This window comes from Hyperolius riggenbachi, chromosome 3, assembly GCF_040937935.1.
Source record: "Hyperolius riggenbachi isolate aHypRig1 chromosome 3, aHypRig1.pri, whole genome shotgun sequence".
Lineage (NCBI taxonomy): Eukaryota > Metazoa > Chordata > Amphibia > Anura > Hyperoliidae > Hyperolius > Hyperolius riggenbachi.
In genome coordinates, this window is record NC_090648.1 from 93,362,186 (window position 1) to 93,380,782 (window position 18,597).

Here is an 18,597-nt window from a genome sequence, read left to right on the forward strand (position 1 = left end):
CAGTGGAGGAGACACTCTTCTACCCGCGGAAGAACTCACCCATTTCTTCTCGAATCGATAATGTCTGCAGCAAGTGACAGTTGGATGCCTAACAACATGACAGCAGTTTGCGTCCCCATCCAGCAGGGTTGCCAACATTATTTCACATTTTTTAAGGTCAAAAGCTCCAAAAAGCCTGGACACCCAACATTTTGGATGGACAGGGGGCGGAGTCAGAAGCGCACTTTCAGAGGTGTTGTGGGGGGAGCTAAGTTGTGGGAGTGGTCACATATTTTACTTTTTTTTTTAGGCTACATTAATTAGGGCCCGTTTCCACTTGTGCGGTGGGAATCGCCGCGGTAAAAATTCACATGCGGATGTGAATTTCGCATGCGGCTATATGCAAATTTTCATGCGAATTCGCATACGATTTCGCATGTATGACGATGTATGCGAATTTAACCATGGCAGTGCCTGTGTACTTTTCAATTGATTCCATGCAAAATCGTATGCGAATTTGCATGAAAATTCGCATACCAAAACCGCATGCAAATTCCCTATTAGGCTGCATTTCCACTTGTGCGGTGCGAATCGCCACGGTAAAAATTTGCATGCGGATGTGAATTTCGCATGCGGGTCTATGCGAATTTTTATGCGAATTCACATGGATGACGATGTATGCGAATTTAACCATGGCAGCATGGTGTGCTTTTCCATTCTTTCCATGCGAATTCGCATGAAAATTCGCATACCCAAACCTCATGCATATTTCCTACTAAATACATTGTATGCGATTCGCATAGCGGTATGCGGTATGCGAATTCTGATGGCTCTGCCATGGAAATTTTTTCTGCACAGAAAAACGCAAAGCAATCCTGACAAGTGGAAACAGTCCCATTCACTAGTATTGCTATGCGAATTTGCATGCGAAAAACGCATGCGAATTCGCGATATGGAAATGAGCCCTGATGTATGCGAATCATATAGCGGTATGTGGTATGCGAATTCTGATGGCTCTGCCGTGCATATTTTTTCTGCACAGAAAAACGCAAAGGAATCCTGACAAGTGGAAACAGTCCCATCCACTTGTATTGGCTATGAGAATTTGCATGCGGCAAAAGCATGCGAATTCGCGATAGTAGAAAGGGCCCCTAAATGCAACTGGTCACTTCACACCCCTCTATTGTTAGAAGCCCCAATAAACAGATGCAACCACCGTGTGCCCCCAATAGACTAAGCAACTGCCTCAAATGACAAATGTAAAAATGTTTTTAAGAGTTATTAATTTAAAAAAAAAAATGTACTACCTATTTCCACAAGGCAGAAAATACTATTTACAACTCCAGCAAAAACCCTCACCCAGTGCTATATATACACAAGTCAATCATGCACACTGATCCATGGTACACCAACATTTATACTTACCTGGGTCTTCCTCCAGCCCCCTGTAGGCTTTAGTCTCCCTCGGTGGCATAGTAGTTAGTGCTCTCGCCTTACATCGCTGTGGCCCTGGTTTCAATCCCAGCCAGGTCAACATCTGCAAGGAGTTTGTATGTTCTCCCTGCATAGCTCCCAACTACTCTTTTGGACGGACAGTCCCTCTTTGGGAGCCCTGTCCCTCTTTCCTCCTCATTTGTTCCTCTTTCAGGACTTTGTCTCTCTTTCTATGCAAATATATACCGTATATTTATCAACTAAAAAATGTGTTTGACTCTAAACTTTATTCCCATCCTTTAAATCGATATATTACTAATTTTAAAATGTTAATATGAAGGAAAATGAACCAGGATAGAAAGAGCAAGTGTGGTTTGAATTATAAAACAACATATTTTTCTCATAAAATCTTTATGGTATGCGTGACTAAGGGTGTGATCAGGGGCGTGGCAGGGGCATGGCTTAAGTGTCCCTCTTTCTAATCTCAAAAAGTTGAGAGGTATGTCTCTGTGTCTGCGTGGGTTTCCTCCGTGCACTCCGGTTTCCTCCCACAACCCAAAAACATACAGATAAGTTAATTGGCTTCCTCCTAAATTGGCCCTAGACTACAATACATACACTACACGATGTAGACATATGACTATGGTAGGGACTAGATTGTGAGCTCCTCTGAGGGACAGTTAGTGACAAGACTATATATACTCTGTACAGCGCTGCGGAAGATGTCGGTGCTATATAAATACTAAATAATAATAATAACGTGTGTCCAGTCCCATCCATTCCTTCGCTGCCCACCCTGGTATTTGGGGATTACTGCGCATGCTCGGCCATAGCCACACATGTGCTTGGCCTCGTTCCCATGGCCAAAAGCATTCATTGCCTTGTAACTGCGCAGGCTCAGAGCACTCCCATCTAAGGGAACAAGACCGAGCACACACACAGCCATAGCCGCACATGTGCAGTCGTCCCAACTACCTGGTATGGCAGAGGAGGAACAAACAGAACTGGATGCACACTAAGGGCCTGAGCCCACTAACGCAGTTATCTGTAACATTGATGTGTTGCTGAAAAGCGTACACAACTGCATCAGTGGAGTCAGGCCCTTAGGGAGCCCACGGCAGGAAACTATACATGGAATTTAAATGCTTGTGTACCATTAGTCTTAGCTAAACTTTAACTACATAACGACCGCGTCATGCCCATGGGCGTGACCACGGCGGCAGCCCCAGGACCGGCTGGCGCCGATTGGCGTCAAGTCCTGGAGCTGCAGTTTCCCAGGGAACGGCCACACGCATGCGTGATCGTTCCCTGACAGTTCACAGAGCGGAGCTCCGTGATTAGCCTGCTAGCAGCCGATTGCGGCTAGCAGAGTGTTTGTAAACGAATGGGGAAAGAGATCCCCTTTGTTTACATCCATACAGCGCTGTGGTCTCCAGCAGCGCTGTATATGATCGGCGATCCCTGGCCTCTGATTGGCCGGGGATCGCCGTCCTCTCATAGGCTGATGCCTATGAGAGGTGGAGAACAGGACGGATCTCCGTCCTGTTCATTTCTACAGGTGGAGGGGAAGGAGGAAGGAGAGGGGGGGGGGGGGCAGAGGGAGAGAGAGCCTCTCTATGAGGCAGAAGTAGCAAAAAATAAAGTGGCAACAGCGATCGGACACTTTAGGGACAAATATAGGAGGTGAGTCCGATCGCTGGGCTCCTTAGCTGGGCAGTGCAGGAGGCTGAAAAGCCTGCACAGCCCAGTGCAGCCAAAAACAGCCTGGTCTTTAGGGGGGTTTAACACTGATGGTCGTCAAGTGGTTAAAGTGGAACTGAACTCTTGCACAGGACAGAAGGTAAACCTACAGAAATGCACCCTGTATGTATTTAAAGAGTTTAGTCTAACTCTCCCGCCCCCCCTCATCTGTCAATAATCACAAGTTGAAATTTGATCTCTTCAGCTGCGTCAGCTCCTACCACAGCAGAGAGCTGATTGGCAAACACAGGATGTTAACAATATGTCTGCTTCCATGAAAGCAGGAAGTAAACACTGCGGATTTATTGCAGGATTTGTATCAGCTGTAACAAAGAGATGTTTCTTTCTTTAAAGGGACCCTGAGCAGTGCCCGAATTTAAAAGATTGCACTTACCTGGCGTCCTCCTGGCTCCTCTCCGTGCGCTTCCGCCGGGCCCCGTTACCAGCGACACTTGGGTCGGGTGTGGAGCTGGCTCTTCCTGAATCCTTACGCTGCTGGTCATCACACGGGCTGCTACGCGTCATCACAGCGGCCAGCGTGGCAGGTCTGTGCATACGCAGGAAACCGCGCATGCGCAGACCTGTCACGCCGGCCGCCGTGATGATGCGTAGCGACTGGCATGATGACGAGCAGCGTATGGATCCAGGAAGTGCCGGCCCGACAACCGACCCGGGTGTCGCTGGTAACGGGGGCCGGCAGAGGCGCTTGGAGAGGAGCCAGGAGGACGCCGGGGGACCTCGTGGCCTGCGGTGGGCTGGAGGAAGCCCCGGGTAAGTGCAATCTTTTAAATTCGGGAACTGCTCAGGGTCCCTTTAAAGGTTGCTGCTGTTGCTTATCTTTGAGAGCAGAGAGGAAGTTCAGAGTTCAGGACCACTGTAAAAGCATACCAGTCTTTACAGGGATAAACTTGTTTCATCAATCATGCACATAAAGTAAACCTCTGCACTATACACAACAGACAGGCAATTTAGGGGGATTCTTCAGGGCACTTATAGGAAATGTCATTCTACACAACTAGCCTAAGCTCTGTCAGACATCATGTAATAGTAGCAGTGTTGTGTAGCTTGACTGATTTGTTACGTTTGTGTTGCTTATCTGCTGCACTTATTTCCCTCTGGCAGAGCTGAGCTGATAACAGGAGGAGGTTACACACCACACAGCCTCTGCAGCACAGGGCAGGCTGGAGTGACTGGTGTGTGAGTCCAGGCTTAGCTGACACTGCTGTGTCGTCCTGTGCTGCCAGAGTGCCCCGCCTGTCACACACGTACTGTGAGGAGGCGGGGAGCCGAGCAATATTCTCTCACTAATGTGGGCTGCAGCTGGCCTGAACTTGTTGTGAGGGCGGCTCCTCGGCTGCCTCTCTCATTCTATTGGCTGGAGGGACCGAGGAGCTGGGAGTAAATAGCAGTGTACAGCTGATTAGAGGGAGAGAAGCGAGGGAAGAATCACACGGCAAAATTATTCAATATCGCCCCCTAGTGGTGCTATTTAGAAGACACACACCATATTTACTTGGCATAATAAGCTGCTGCACACATCTGTGCAACAGACCCCTAAACGTTTCCGCAGAGGCAGATGGGGTTCGGGAGGAGGCGGAGCTATGCAAATCAGTTGGTCTGACCCACAATTGCCTGTCAGAAACCTTCTTCTCTAATGTAAATAAGGTTAAGGTACTTATTTAAGAGAAAGACTTTGCTGTTGAATCTATGTAGCCAGGTTATTGTAAAATATAGTCTTTGTGTGGGGAATGTTGTAGTCACCATAAGGTGAATGACATATGCTCAATATCGGGCATAGGCATGGCAGAGAATTAATCATTAAAAAGAGCCTTTTGGCTCTTATGTGGAAATATGTAGGACACTACTGTAAAGGTAAAGGTTAAGGTAAAGGTAACAAAGGTATCGTTCCTAACATATGCCTCCTCATCCAGGAGCCTGGCATGAGAGAGAGCAGTGCTCCCCTGCAGGGTGGAGCACACCCCTTTTTTTTATGCTGGTAAAAAATAGATGCTTGCGAACTCACTCGCACTGGGTGAGTAAGGGCTGAATTGCACTGATGCTTGGCGGTGTTTACTGCTGAGCGTTCAGGACTCGTTAGCTAAATGCTCCCAATAAAGTGAATGGGAGTGATTAGCATTGCGCGGTTACCATTGATTGCGCAAACGCGCCGTTCCGATCCTGATTTAACGCGTTGTTTCGGCCGGCCCTAGAAGCAGCATATGGTGTCGGGGGTACGGCTAGCCGACAATCGCCGTACCGCCGCCACCCGAACTAGACGTCTTAACCAGCCCCAAGCCTTCAAATATGAGAGAACTGTTGTGTTAACTTGGGGCTGGTTAACACGCCTGCCTTTCTGTCGCGTTTTCTGGCGTTGCGGTGGCTACGCGGTCGGGCTTTCAGCAGCTTTCACGTAGCTCTCAGATGAGGTTGGCGTTTTTCTTCCCCTATGGGAACATTACCCGTGGCGGTTAACTGCCCCAGTGTCGCCTTGAGCACCAGGGAAAATCGGGACCCGAACGTAGCGTTCGCGTAAACGGCGGTAAAAGCCTGGTACAAACGCTCTTTACCGCCAAGTCCCGAACGCTGGCGGTAAACGCTCTGCAGACGCCCGTCTGAACCAGCCCTTAATCAGAGGATCAAGACCAGGAGTGTGGTATGAAAACTACGCAAAGGCAAAGAATGAGTGTGGCCACAAGAGGATGTGGGCAGAAATAAAGCAGGAGTGCAGCATGCAAAGCAGTGGCAGCTCCAGGGGGGTGCTATGCAGGTGCTGGACCAACTTCTGGGGTAGCTGATGAGCTGTGGCTCCGTGGCAATAAATGGGTGTGGCCATGACCGGATGAGGGCAGAGCTAACTGTAATTTAAAAGTATTTTAAAATACGCAAAGACACTGGGCCCAAGTTTTAGTGACCCTTTCCCCAGAAAATTCACATAATTGTTCAGGTTTTCTGTGAGCAGATTTGCCCAGAAAATACGTTCAATCAAGTCGGCAGACTTTCCCAGAAAACAGGTTCAATCATGTGGCAGATTTGCCCAGAAAACACGTTCAATCATGTGGCAGATTTGCCCAGAAAACAAATAAATGAAAAAAAACATTAACTCACCTGCAGAAGACCTCCTGTCCTGGCCACCGTCTGGCGCGCAGCTCCCACGATCCTCTGCACTCAGCCAGCAACGTCCCAGACTTCCTGAACTGAAACTCCCGCGCTGAGAGCAGGGTTACGGGAAAATGGCGCCCGAAGCCCTGCACTGCAGACTCAAGGGCTATCATTCATAAAGGAGCTGTCGGTAAGGAGAATCAGTGCGGAAAAACACTGCTGCCGGTGTTTTAGACTTCTGGCTGCTGATTCATAAAAATGTATCCAGTTGCGGTAGCAGTGCGGAGATTCCCCGAACTAAGCTGGCGGTAGGCAGGCGGTAGGCTTGCGGAGACACGGAAGCAGCCGAGTTGATACACTTCTCCGTGTTCCGCTCTGCTGCAGCTGCCTGGGAGGTCTGTGTGTCTCCATTCACTTACATTGTTATCGCCACATCAGAGGGAGCGGTACTTCCCGACCTCACACCGCTTGCGGTGATCTTTATGAATTAACATTTTGCTACATTTTTTACAATAATCACCGCACAAGGCGGGGATTTATCGCTGTGCTCGGTAATGTCAGCTTTTGATGCGAAAGGAGCCTTTATGAATGCAGATTTTGCTACGTGTGCGGTAAAGTCAGCTGTTTTAAGCATTTCCGCATGCGGAAATGCTTTCTGAATGATAGCCATTGTCTCCAGAGCAGGGCTTCGGACGCCATTTTACCGTAGCCCTGCTCTGCCGCTGCCGGAGTTGTGCTATGAGCTGCGGGCTGCTGCTGCCGGTGAAAAGACGTGGCATCTATTAGACGCCGAAAGTCAGTTCACGCTGGGGGGTACTTTAGGGGTGCTTGGACAATTTTAGGGGGTGCTTCAGCACCCCAAATCACCCTCCTAGGGCACCGCCTATGATGCAAAGCATGCTGCAGTAAAAAATGGGTGTGGCCATGACAAGTGGCCAGAGCTAACTGTAAAGTAACAGTGTAGTGGGCCCAAGTTTTCTCCCAAAACAGAAGCAAAGTGACTCTAAAGATAATTAGACAACGTTTCCCTCACCCACAAACAGCAAGGGCCCAGGGACAGCAGGCAAACCCCCTCCGACAGAGTTTAACTAGGAAATACATCTAATGTGGCAGCATTTTTCTAGAAAATGCACGTAGGCAGGGCTCTTTTATGTTCCCCCTCCCCCCCATCAGTGCTCCCTAATAACTCTGGTGCTAGTGGTGCACCTGTAAAGAAAAAATATTTACTCATGTGGCAGAAGACTCCTCTCTAGGCCAGCGTAGCTCCCTGATCATCTTTTGTGCAGCAATTCCGGCTGCAAACTTCCCCGCTGACAGGCAGAGCAGGTCTACGGGAAAATAGTGCCCGAAGCCCTGTACACACAAGTAGTCTCCAGTGCAGGGCTTCGGACGCCATTTTCCTGTAGCCCTGCTCTGCCTGCTCAAAGTCTCCCACAGACAGGATGTGAGCTGCAGCTGGGGAACTGGCACAGAGTCTATACCTCCTGAGGGGACCCAAAATCCGGCCCTGCCGCGGCAGACCAGATGAAATGACAGCGCGGGACGGATGTGGCCTGCAGGCCGTAGTTTGCCCACCCCTGTCTGTTATATACCTCCACCGACTTATGGTACTTTGCAGTGATGACTAATGGTGTCCATACACGGTACAATGAAAAGTTCGATTTTCCCCATCCGTCGCCAGACGGCGCCTGCGCCGACTGGATGAATTCCACCTTGGCTCCAGTTTTTATTTTTTTTTTAAGCCCTTTTAGTCTCTTCCATCTGATTTTTTTCAAGCTGTTTTAGTCTCTTCCATCTGATTTTTTAGGGTGCACACACATCCAATTTTGATTGGCTAATTTTACTTCTATGTAATATAATGGACAACTACGAACAGATTGTGTAGGTACTAGTGTTGGGCGAAGAGTGTTCGCCACTGTTCGGGTTCTGCAGAACATCACCCTGTTCGGGTGATGTTCGAGTTCGGCCGAACATCTGATGGTGTTCGGGGAACGTTTGGCTAGCGCTGTGATTGGCCGAACAGGTCACGTGTAGTGTTGGCGAACATCTAGATGTTCGGGTTCGGGCCGAACATGGTCGCGATGTTCGGGTGTTCGAGCCGAACTCCGAACATAATGGAAGTCAATGGGGACCCGAACTTTTGTGCTTTGTAAAGCCTCCTTACATGCTACATACCCCAAATTTACAGGGTATGTGCACCTTGGGAGTGGGTACAAGAGGAAAAAAAATTAGCAAAAAGAGCTTATAGTTTTTGAGAAAATCGATTTTAAAGTTTCTAAGGGAAAACTGTCTTTTAAATGCGGGAAATGTCTGTTTTCTTTGCACAGGTAACATGCTTTTTGTCGGCATGCAGTCATAAATGTAATACAGATAAGAGGTTCCAGGAAAAGGGAGCGGTAACGCTAACCCAGCAGCAGCACACGTGATGGAACAGGAGGAGGGCGGCGCAGGAGGAGAAGGCCACGCTTTGAGACACGACAACCCAGGCCTTGCATGAGGACAAGAAGCGTGCGGATAGCAATTTGCATTTTGTCGCCATGCAGTCATAAATGTAATACAGATGAGAGGTTCAATAAACAATAAACAGTAATTGGTGTTGTCCAGAATGCGCACAATGCGTGGGTCGCGTTCAATGCAGTCCTAGGTCGAAGAGGTCATAGCCTAGGGTCACAAAAACCTGTTTATTTGGGCAATTTCAATGGTGGCGAGTCTGACGTACATAAATCGCAGCAATGGCCGTTAGCAACGTCTGAATCTCACGAAATGTCTCATGCAGGTAGAAGACATATTGTTAGACTTGGGCTCCAAAGATGGGTTCCCTACATCTCTGCAAACCAGAGTTACAGGGCTCCAAATTTGGTAAAATCCCCCATAGGCTTTCATTGGGCCTCCTATTTACAGTTCCAAAATCTCACATCTTTTCAAAGGGCAATTGCTCAGCAGTGGCAAATTTTCTAGCATTGTAGGGACCCTTAGGGGGAACATGACTGGTGAGTTTCGGGCCCCTAGGCCAAAGAGGTCATAGCCTAGGGTCACAAAAACCTGTTTATTTGGGCTATTTTAATGGTAGTTATGCTGACGTACATAAATCTCAGCCATGGCCGTTAGCAACGTCTGAATTTCACGAAATGTCTCATGCAGGTAGAAGACATATTGTTAGACTTGGATTCCAAAGATGGGGTCCCTACATCTCTGCAAACCAGGGTTACAGGGGTGCAAAATTGGTAAAATCCCCCATAGGCTTTCATTGCCTCCCTATTTCACTTTCCAAAATCTCACATCTTTTCAATGGGCAATGGCTCAGCAGTACCAAATTTTCTAGCATTGTAGGGACTCTTAGGGGGATCATGACTGGTGAGTTTTGCCACTGCTGAGCCATTGCCCTTTGAAATGGTGTGAGATTTTGGAACGGTAAATAGTAGGCCCAATGAAAGCCTATGGGGGATTTTACCAATTTTGGAGCCCTGTAACTCTGGTTTGCAGAGATGTAGAGACCCCATCTTTGGAATCCATGTCTAACAATATGTCTTCTACCTGCATGAAACATTTCGTGAGATTCAGAAGTTGCTAACGGCCATTGCTGCGATTTATGTACGTCAGACTCGCCACCATTGAAATAGCCCAAATAAACAGGTTTTTGTGACCCTAGGCTATGACCTCTTTGGCCTAGGGGCCCGAAACTCACCAGTCATGTTCCCCCTAAGGGTCCCTACAATGCTAGAAAATTTGCCACTGCTGAGCAATTGCCCTTTGAAAAGATGTGAGATTTTGGAACTGTAAATAGGAGGCCCAATGAAAGCCTATGGGGGATTTTACCAAATTTGGAGCCCTGTAACTCTGGTTTGCAGAGATTTGGGAACCCATCTTTGGAGCCCAAGTCTAACAATATGTCTTCTACTTGCATGAGACATTTTGTGAGATTCAGACGTTGCTAACGGCCATTGCTGCGATTTATGTACGTCAGACTCGCCACCATTGAAATTGCCCAAATAAACAGGTTTTTGTGACCCTAGGCTATGACCTCTTCGGCCTAGGACTGCATTGAACGCGACCCACGCATTGTGCGCATTCTGGACAACACCAATTACTGTTTATTGTTTATTGAACCTCTCATCTGTATTACATTTATGACTGCATGGCGACAAAATGCAAATTGCTATCCGCACGCTTCTTGTCCTCATGCAAGGCCTGGGTTGTTGTGTCTCAAAGCGTGGCCTTCTCCTCCTGCGCCGCCCTCCTCCTGTTCCATCACGTGTGCTGCTGCTGGGTTAGCGTTACCGCTCCCTTTTCCTGGAACCTCTTATCTGTATTACATTTATGACTGCATGCCGACAAAAAGCATGTTACCTGTGCAAAGAAAACAGACATTTCCCGCATTTAAAAGACAGTTTTCCCTTTGAAACTTTAAAATCGATTTTCTCAAAAACTATAAGCTCTTTTTGCTAATTTTTTTTTCCTCTTGTACCCACTCCCAAGGTGCACATACCCTGTAAATTTGGGGTATGTAGCATGTAAGGAGGCTTTACAAAGCACGAAAGTTCGGGTCCCCATTGACTTCCATTATGTTCGGAGTTCGGCTCGAACACCCGAACATCGCGGCCATGTTCGGCGTGTTCGGCCCGAACCCGAACATCTAGATTTTCGCCCAACACTAGTAGGTACCAGCTCTCTGCTTGCTAAGGTGTAGTATAAACAAGCCAATATTTACTTTTGACCTGACAAAGTCCAAGAATCTGCAGTGAATTTCATCTGGGGATTAAGTGGTTGCTGAGTGATTGGACCTGCCATTAAATATCAGTCCCACATGTTACATGCCTGTATGAAGGATCCACTATATGTGACAGGAGCAAGAACCTACTTGGACACAAAGGGTGCTAGTGTGGAGTAGAGATGGCTCGAACCTCCGATTTTAGGTTTGCGAACCTCGAACTCGAACTTCCTCAAAAGTTCGGGGTCGTACGAACTTTGCGAACCACAATAGACTTCAATGGGGAGGCAAACTTTGAAAACTACAAACATTTATGCTGGCCACAAAAGTAATGCAAAAGATGTTTCGAGGGGTCTAACACCTGAGTTTTTTCAGTGACTACAAGAGAATTTTTTTTTTCAAAAAGACCTTATAGTTTTTGAGAAAATCGATTTTAAAATTCTGCTTCTGATCGTGGGAAAATTAAACGCTCGCCGACTTTATCGGTTAATAGCAAAGTCCCCTTACACCAAATTTGCAGGGTATGTAGAGAGGGACAGTGACTAGAAGAGGAAAAAAAATGTCAAGAAGACCTTATCATTTTTGAGAAAATCGATTTTAAAGTTTCAAAGGAAATTCTCCTTCTGACCGTGGGAAAATTAAATGCCCGCTGACTTTAGCGGTTAATAGCAAAGCCCCCTTAAAAGCTTGAAACACCAGAATGTTAAGAAGAACAGTGGGGAACAAGAGGACATTTTTTTTTTGAGAAAATCGATTTTAAAGTTTCAAAGAAAAAAGCCGATTCATTCGATTCAATTCTTCAAAAAGAACCGAATCATTCATGAACCGGTTAGTATAGCTTAGAATGTGTCCTGTGCAGGACGCATAGCTGCAGCTCCCGCTGTCTCTCCCCACCTGCCTTCACTGTCGAACCCCACCTAGGCTGGCACCCGGTGCACCAGGTGCCAGGTTAGGTGAGGGTGAGAGGTGAGGAGGCAGGGAGGACAGCGGGAGTCGGCAGCTATGCGTCCCGAAGGACGCATTACTCTGCTATGTGGGGGGCGGCGGAGATCTTCAATCAACTTAATTCAAGATTGCAAGATAAGAGGATACTGTAGCCGTGTGACATTTCTGAGGATTTTGGCGTGGGAACATTTTTTTTAAAGGTACAGGTAAGTATTTCTGGTTAGTTAAGAACATTAAAGGACTTTTTTCGTTGTGCTTTTATTTCATTTAGCCCTTTGTGGAAATGGGTAAGGGGTACTTTGTACCCCTATACTCATTTCTTCTGGGAGGGGGGTGGGCATCTGGGGTCCCCTTCTTAAAGGGGACTCCCAGATGCAACCATGAACCCCCCCAGGGAGTCATCGCCCCCACCTCCTCCTGGGGCACCGGAGGTGGGGAAGAGCCCCTTGTCCATGGATTGGACAAGGGCTCGGGGGGAAAGGGGAAGGCTTGGCCGCCCCTCTCCCCCGGAGCCCCCCCCATACTATGGACCATGCGGGCTGGTATAGCTCAGGGTGCGAAGCCCCACGCGGCTGGGGCTCCGCATTCTGGCTATCCCAGCCTGCATGGGGGACAAGGGGTTACCGAGAGCTCGGTAGGGGGGACCCCACGTCATTTTTTTTAGTTCAGATTTCCCACACTCCGCACATAAAATATTGTTTCCTGCTATCTTTTTAACATATCCTGCAAATTTGGTGTTGCTAGGATGTAAGGGACCTTTGCTATTAACTGCTAAAGTCGGCAGGTGATAACCAACCAGAGTTATGGGGGTGCAAAAGTTCCAAAGTGGGGTTCAGGACTGGTGAGTTTGTGGCCCCTAGGCCAAAGAGGTCATAGCCTAGGGTCACAAAAGCTTGTTTTTTTGTCAATGATGCCGGTGACGAACGTAAATCCCTGCCATGACCGTTAGCAAAGTCTGAAGCTCACGACATGTCGCATGCAGGTAGAAGGCATATTGTTGTACTTGCACTCAAACGTTGGACAAATTGTAAAGTTCAAAACGCTCAAACCCCCTACTAGTTCAGCCAATGGGTGCAGGATCTGGGAAGCCAAGCCAATCCACAGATATGTACAGAAGGATCCGCAAACCAAGCAGTGGTAGAAAAACGCTGGTATTCTTTATTCAGGAATTCCACATGGCAAATGCAATAAAATCACAAGGTTCAACTAACGCGTGTCTGGCTTGCAATGTGCCCTTAGTCATAGTTAAAAAAACTCAAACGTTGGGTTCCCTACATCTCTGCAAACCAGAGTTATGGGAGTGCAAATGTGCTAAAATCTCCCATAGGCTTTTATTGGGGCCTAGGTTTTGAGGGTACAAAAGCGCAGGTTTCTGCTGAACGGTACGGCTGAGCAGCCCCAAATTTTCAGGCTTTGTACAGAGTTTAAGGGGGCTTAGGGCTGGTGAGTTTCGGGCCCCTAACCCAAAGAGATCATATCCTAGGGTCACAAAAACCTGTTTATTTTTGCAATGTTACTGGTGTCGAATGTAAATCCCCGCTGTAACAATGTAGTGTTAGCAAGACTTCCGATATCTGATTATTTGATGATCTGCAGTATCATCAAATAATACAGATATATAAAACAGGAAACATAAAACTTTATTGCACAAGTGTAGTGATTGGTGCAATCAGTAATTTCAGTAGTACGCCTTCAGTGATAGCCCTTGGTGACTGAGGCTATCTCCAGACAGAGAGTGGTCGTACAATCGAAGTCGGCAACGGATCGGTCAGCAGCGGTACTGAATCGTCAGGCAAAATTGTGGTCAAGTACAATCCAAGGTCGGCAGCGGGTCGGACAGGTAAGGTACAGAATCAGGAGGCAAAATCAGAGTCAGAGGTTCAGGCTGGAAATCGGCAACAGATCAGATAGACGGAGTACAGAATCGGAAAGGCAGAAGAATAGTCAGAAATACAGGCAGGGTTCAAAAACACAAAAAGGATTTACAATGGTATTGAATGCTACAGATTACAGCTATCAAAGGTCTGAGCGCTAACATAAAGTATTCGCAACAACAGACAACCAGCAACTGAAGAGCCAGAGTTTAAATACACAGAGATACCTGCAAAGGCCCCCCTCTGGTCCTAACCAATCAGTGAGCTCACCGAGGTCAGCTGACCGGCGGGTCAGCTGACTCTTCTCCTCAAGATATAAAGGTCCTACCGCTGGAGAGTCTGTGCGCGGCAGAAGGACCTGACCGGGGCATCCTGCACGCCTGTGAGACGGGGACCGCCACCGGCTGAGATGCGGAAGGGGCGGACATGCCGCTCTCCGCTGCGGCGGTGTCCCCGCCACTCATTACAAGTTCACTATTTAACACAGAACACTTCATCTTCCTCAGCTTCCGCACATAAGCGTGACATATTAACATCCTCCTGCTCTGATTCTGGCACCCCACACTCTGTTGGCCACCACCACCAAAGTACCATCACCCCAGGGCTCAGTGGTGTGGAAATTTTATTGTGTGTCTGCCTCAGATGAGAGCGATGCCATCTGTACTCTCTGCTACCAAAAATTGAGCCGTGGAAAGACCAAGACCCACGTAGGGACAACTTCCTTACGAAGGCACATGATGAGAAAGCACAAACTGCAATGGGATGACCACCTGAGGAAAAGCAGCACACAAAAGCAAGGCCACATACTGCAAGGGAAGATACCAGGCTGCAATTATTTCTCAAAAAAGGTAATACCCAAACTGTACCGTGATGTTGAAAGGCAAGTGGTGTCATCTCTGGCACACAGCGCTGGGTCAAGGGTCCATCTGACCACGTCGTCTGCAAAGAACGGTCAAGCTTGCCCGAAGACTAAGTCAGTCTCCACACACAGCATCTCTGCCTGCACGCCGTGTGACTGCCTGCTCCAAGACAAAGTCGGTCCCCACACAGCATCTCTGCCTGCAGTCCGCTTGACTACCTTCTCCGCCACCACCAACAGGGTCCAGTACTCCAGGCGGATTCCTGAATTTTTAAGGACGCTGCTAGCAGCGGCCGCTATAATAATTTTTCTGGTGCGTGTACATGCCTGCCTAATTTTTCTGGCTGCACTGCAGCTGCAACAACAAAACAAAAGGCATGTACATGTGTCAATTCCCCTTTGTGATCGTTACCTTGCCGTGGTGAAGGGGCTCGCGTTTCACAATGAAGCAATGACCACCAGCTATATGAGTGTCTCGGGGGGGGGGGGGGGGAGGCACACCCAAGATAATAAGGTTGTTGCTTCATTGTGGACAGACCAAATTTGATCAACTGGACAGTCACTGTTGTTCTGTCATTGAGCTACCTCAGCCCGGCGACCATATGGGCTTGAAAACCGCTATCGCCTGCACTCTGGCCATGGCACGCACCAGTCCAGCACTGCCATCACTACACAAACAGCTGTTTGCGGTGCATTCCACAGTGAGTTTGGTCTGTCAGTGTGAAGCAGTACACTAATTACACTACCTGATTGATGTATACACATGCAAGATGTTTTAAAGCACTTTAGGCATCCAATTTAGCAATAAAATGTGATTTCTGCCCTTAACCACTTGCCGACTGCCCACAGCCAATGAACGGCGGCAAAGTGGACGCCGAAAGGACCGCAATACGCCCATGGGCATTGCGTCCTTTCGGCATGCCGGGGGAGCGATCGCGTCACTGCTGACGCGCGCTTCCCCTGGCAACTGGCTCCGCCCACCCGTGACGACAACCCGCCGGCCGTTCGGAAGCGCCGGCGGGTTGTTAACCCCACGATCGCCGCATACAAAGTGTATAACATGGGCGTAGGGCCCGCGGTCGCAGGGGTCGCCGTGGCGACCGGGCACGCCTCCTAAAGAGGCAAGGGAGGGGCCCGAGGGCCTGGACCCCCCAGGTGTTGAAATCTGGCTCCCGGAGGCAGAGCAGGATCTGCAGCGGAGCAGCCAGTTTCTCCCGGAGGCAGAGCAGGGCTACGGCAAGATGGCTGCCGAAGCCCTGCACTAGAGACTATTTGTGTCTCCATTACAGGGCTTCGGGCACCATCTTGCCATAGCCCTGCACACTGCCTGTCAGCGAGGGAGAAACTGGCTGCTCCGCTGCAGGATCGTCGCTGGAGGAGCTGCACGAGGGAGGCTGGTTGCACGTCGGGGAGCTCACGTCAGAGGCTGGCCAGGTGAGTGAATTTTTTTTTATTTGTACAGGTTTATTTTCTGGTGACTGCCCCCACATACCGATTATTTTCTGGTGACTGCCCCCACATAACGATTATTTTCTGGTGACTGCCCCCACATAACGATTATTTTCTGGTGACTGCCCCCCCATAACGATTATTTTTTGGTGACTGCTCCCCACATAACGATTATTTTCTTGTGACTGTCCCCACTTAACGATTATTTTCTGGTGACTGCCCCCACATAACGATTATTTTCTGGTGACTGCCCCCACATAACGATTCTTTTCTGGTGACTGCCCCCACATAACGATTATTTTCTGGTGACTGTCCCCACATACCGATTATTTTCTGGTGACTGTCCCCACATAACGATTATTTTCTGGTGACTGTCCCCACATAACGATTATTTTCTGGTGACTGCCCCACATAACGATTATTTTCTGGTGACTGCCCCCACATTGCGTTTATTTTCTGGTGAATGCCCCCACATTGCGTTTATTTTCTGGTGAATGCCCCCACATTGCGTTTATTTTCTAATGAATGCCTCCACATTGCGTTTATTTGCTGGTGAAAGCTCCCACATTGCGTTTATTTTCTGGTGAATGCTCCCACATTGCGTTTATTTTCTGGTGAATGCTGCGCACATAACGATTATTTTCTGGTGAATGCTGCACACATAACAATTTTCAGGTGAATGCTGCGCACATAATTATTATCTGGTGAATGCTGCGCACATAACTATTATTTTCTGGTGAATGCTGCGCACAATGATTTTCTGGTAAATGCTGCGCACATAATAATTATTATCGGGTGAATGCTGCGAACATAACGATTATTTTCCTTCAGACTGGCATCTTGCCACTAATTGCGCTATTTCCTCTGGGTGCTGCGTATGTTTCCAAATTGAACGTGGCAGCCATGCTGCTGGAAAGCGGATTCGATATAGCCATGCCATGCACAGCTATAGGGATTTGGATATGTGTGTGCTTCGGGTGTTGCGAGGGGGGGGGGGCTGTTGTTGCCGGGAGGGGGGGGGGGGCCACATCCAGATTCCGCATCGGGGCCCAGAGGTTTCTAGCTACGCCACTGGTGTATAATACACTTTGTAATGTATACAAAGTGTATTATACAGGCTGCCTACTGCCCTGGTGGTCCGAGGGACCACCAGGGCAGGCTGCAGCCACCCTAGTCTGCACCAAACACACTGATCCTGCCCCCCCTTCCCTCTGATTGCCCACAGCACCCCTCAGAGCCCCCCCCCTGCCCACCCCCCAGACCACTGTTTGCACCCAATTACTCCCCTAATCACCAATCAATCACTCCCTGTCACTATCTGTCAACGTTATTTTTTTATTTTAGGTCCTAACTGCCCCCTTGGTGCTCCTGATCACCCCTAGCCCCCCCCCCCCCATGTACTGTATGCATCTATCCCCCCTGTAATAACCCACTGATCACCTGTCAATCACCCATCAATCACCCCCTGTCACTGCCACTCATCCACTTAGCCCCTAACCTGCCCCTTGCGGGCAATCTGATCACCCACCCACACCATCAGATCGCCCGCAAACCTACCGTCAGTTCACCTCTCAAGTGCATTGTTTACATCTGTTCTCTCCTCTAAACACCCACTAATTACCCATCAATCACCCCCTATCACCACCTGTCACTGTTACCCATCAGATTAGACCCTAATCTGTCCCTTGTGGGCACCCAATCAACCGCCCACACGCTCAGATTGCCCTTAGACCCCCCCTTATCAATTCGCCAGTGCATTATTTACATCTGTTCTTCCCTGTAATAACCCACTGATCACCTGTCAATCACGTGTCAATCACCCATCAATCAACCCCTGTCACACCCTGTCACTCCCACCCATCAATCAGCCCCTAACCTTCCCCTTGCGGGCAATCTGATCACCCACCAACACCATCAGATCGCCCGCAAACCCGCCATCAGATCACCTCCCAAGTGCATTGTTTACATCTGTTCTCTCCTCTAAACACCCACTAATTACCAATCAATCACCCCCTATCACCACCTGTCACTGTTACCCATCAGGTTAGACCCTAATCTGTCCCTTGCGGGCACCCAATCAACCGCCCACACGCTCAGATTGCCCTTAGACCCCCCTTATCAATTTGCCAGTGCATTATTTACATCTGTTCTTCCCGGTAATAACCCACTGATCACCTGTCAATCACCCATCAATCACCCTCTGTCACCCCCTGTCCCTGCCACTCATCAATCAGCCCCTAACCTGCCCCTTGCGGGCAATCTGATCACCAAAGTGCCATTTTCCACTAACTTGTGACAAAAAAATAAAATCTTCTATGAACTCACCATACACCTAATGGAATACCTTGGGGTGTCTTCTTTCTAAAATGGGGTCACTTGTGGGGTTCCTATACTGCCCTGGCATTTTAGGGGCCCTAAACCGTGAGTAGTCTAAAAACCAAATGCCTATAAATGACCCGTGAATAGGACGTTGGGCCCCTTAGCGCACCTAGGCTGCAAAAAAGTGTCAC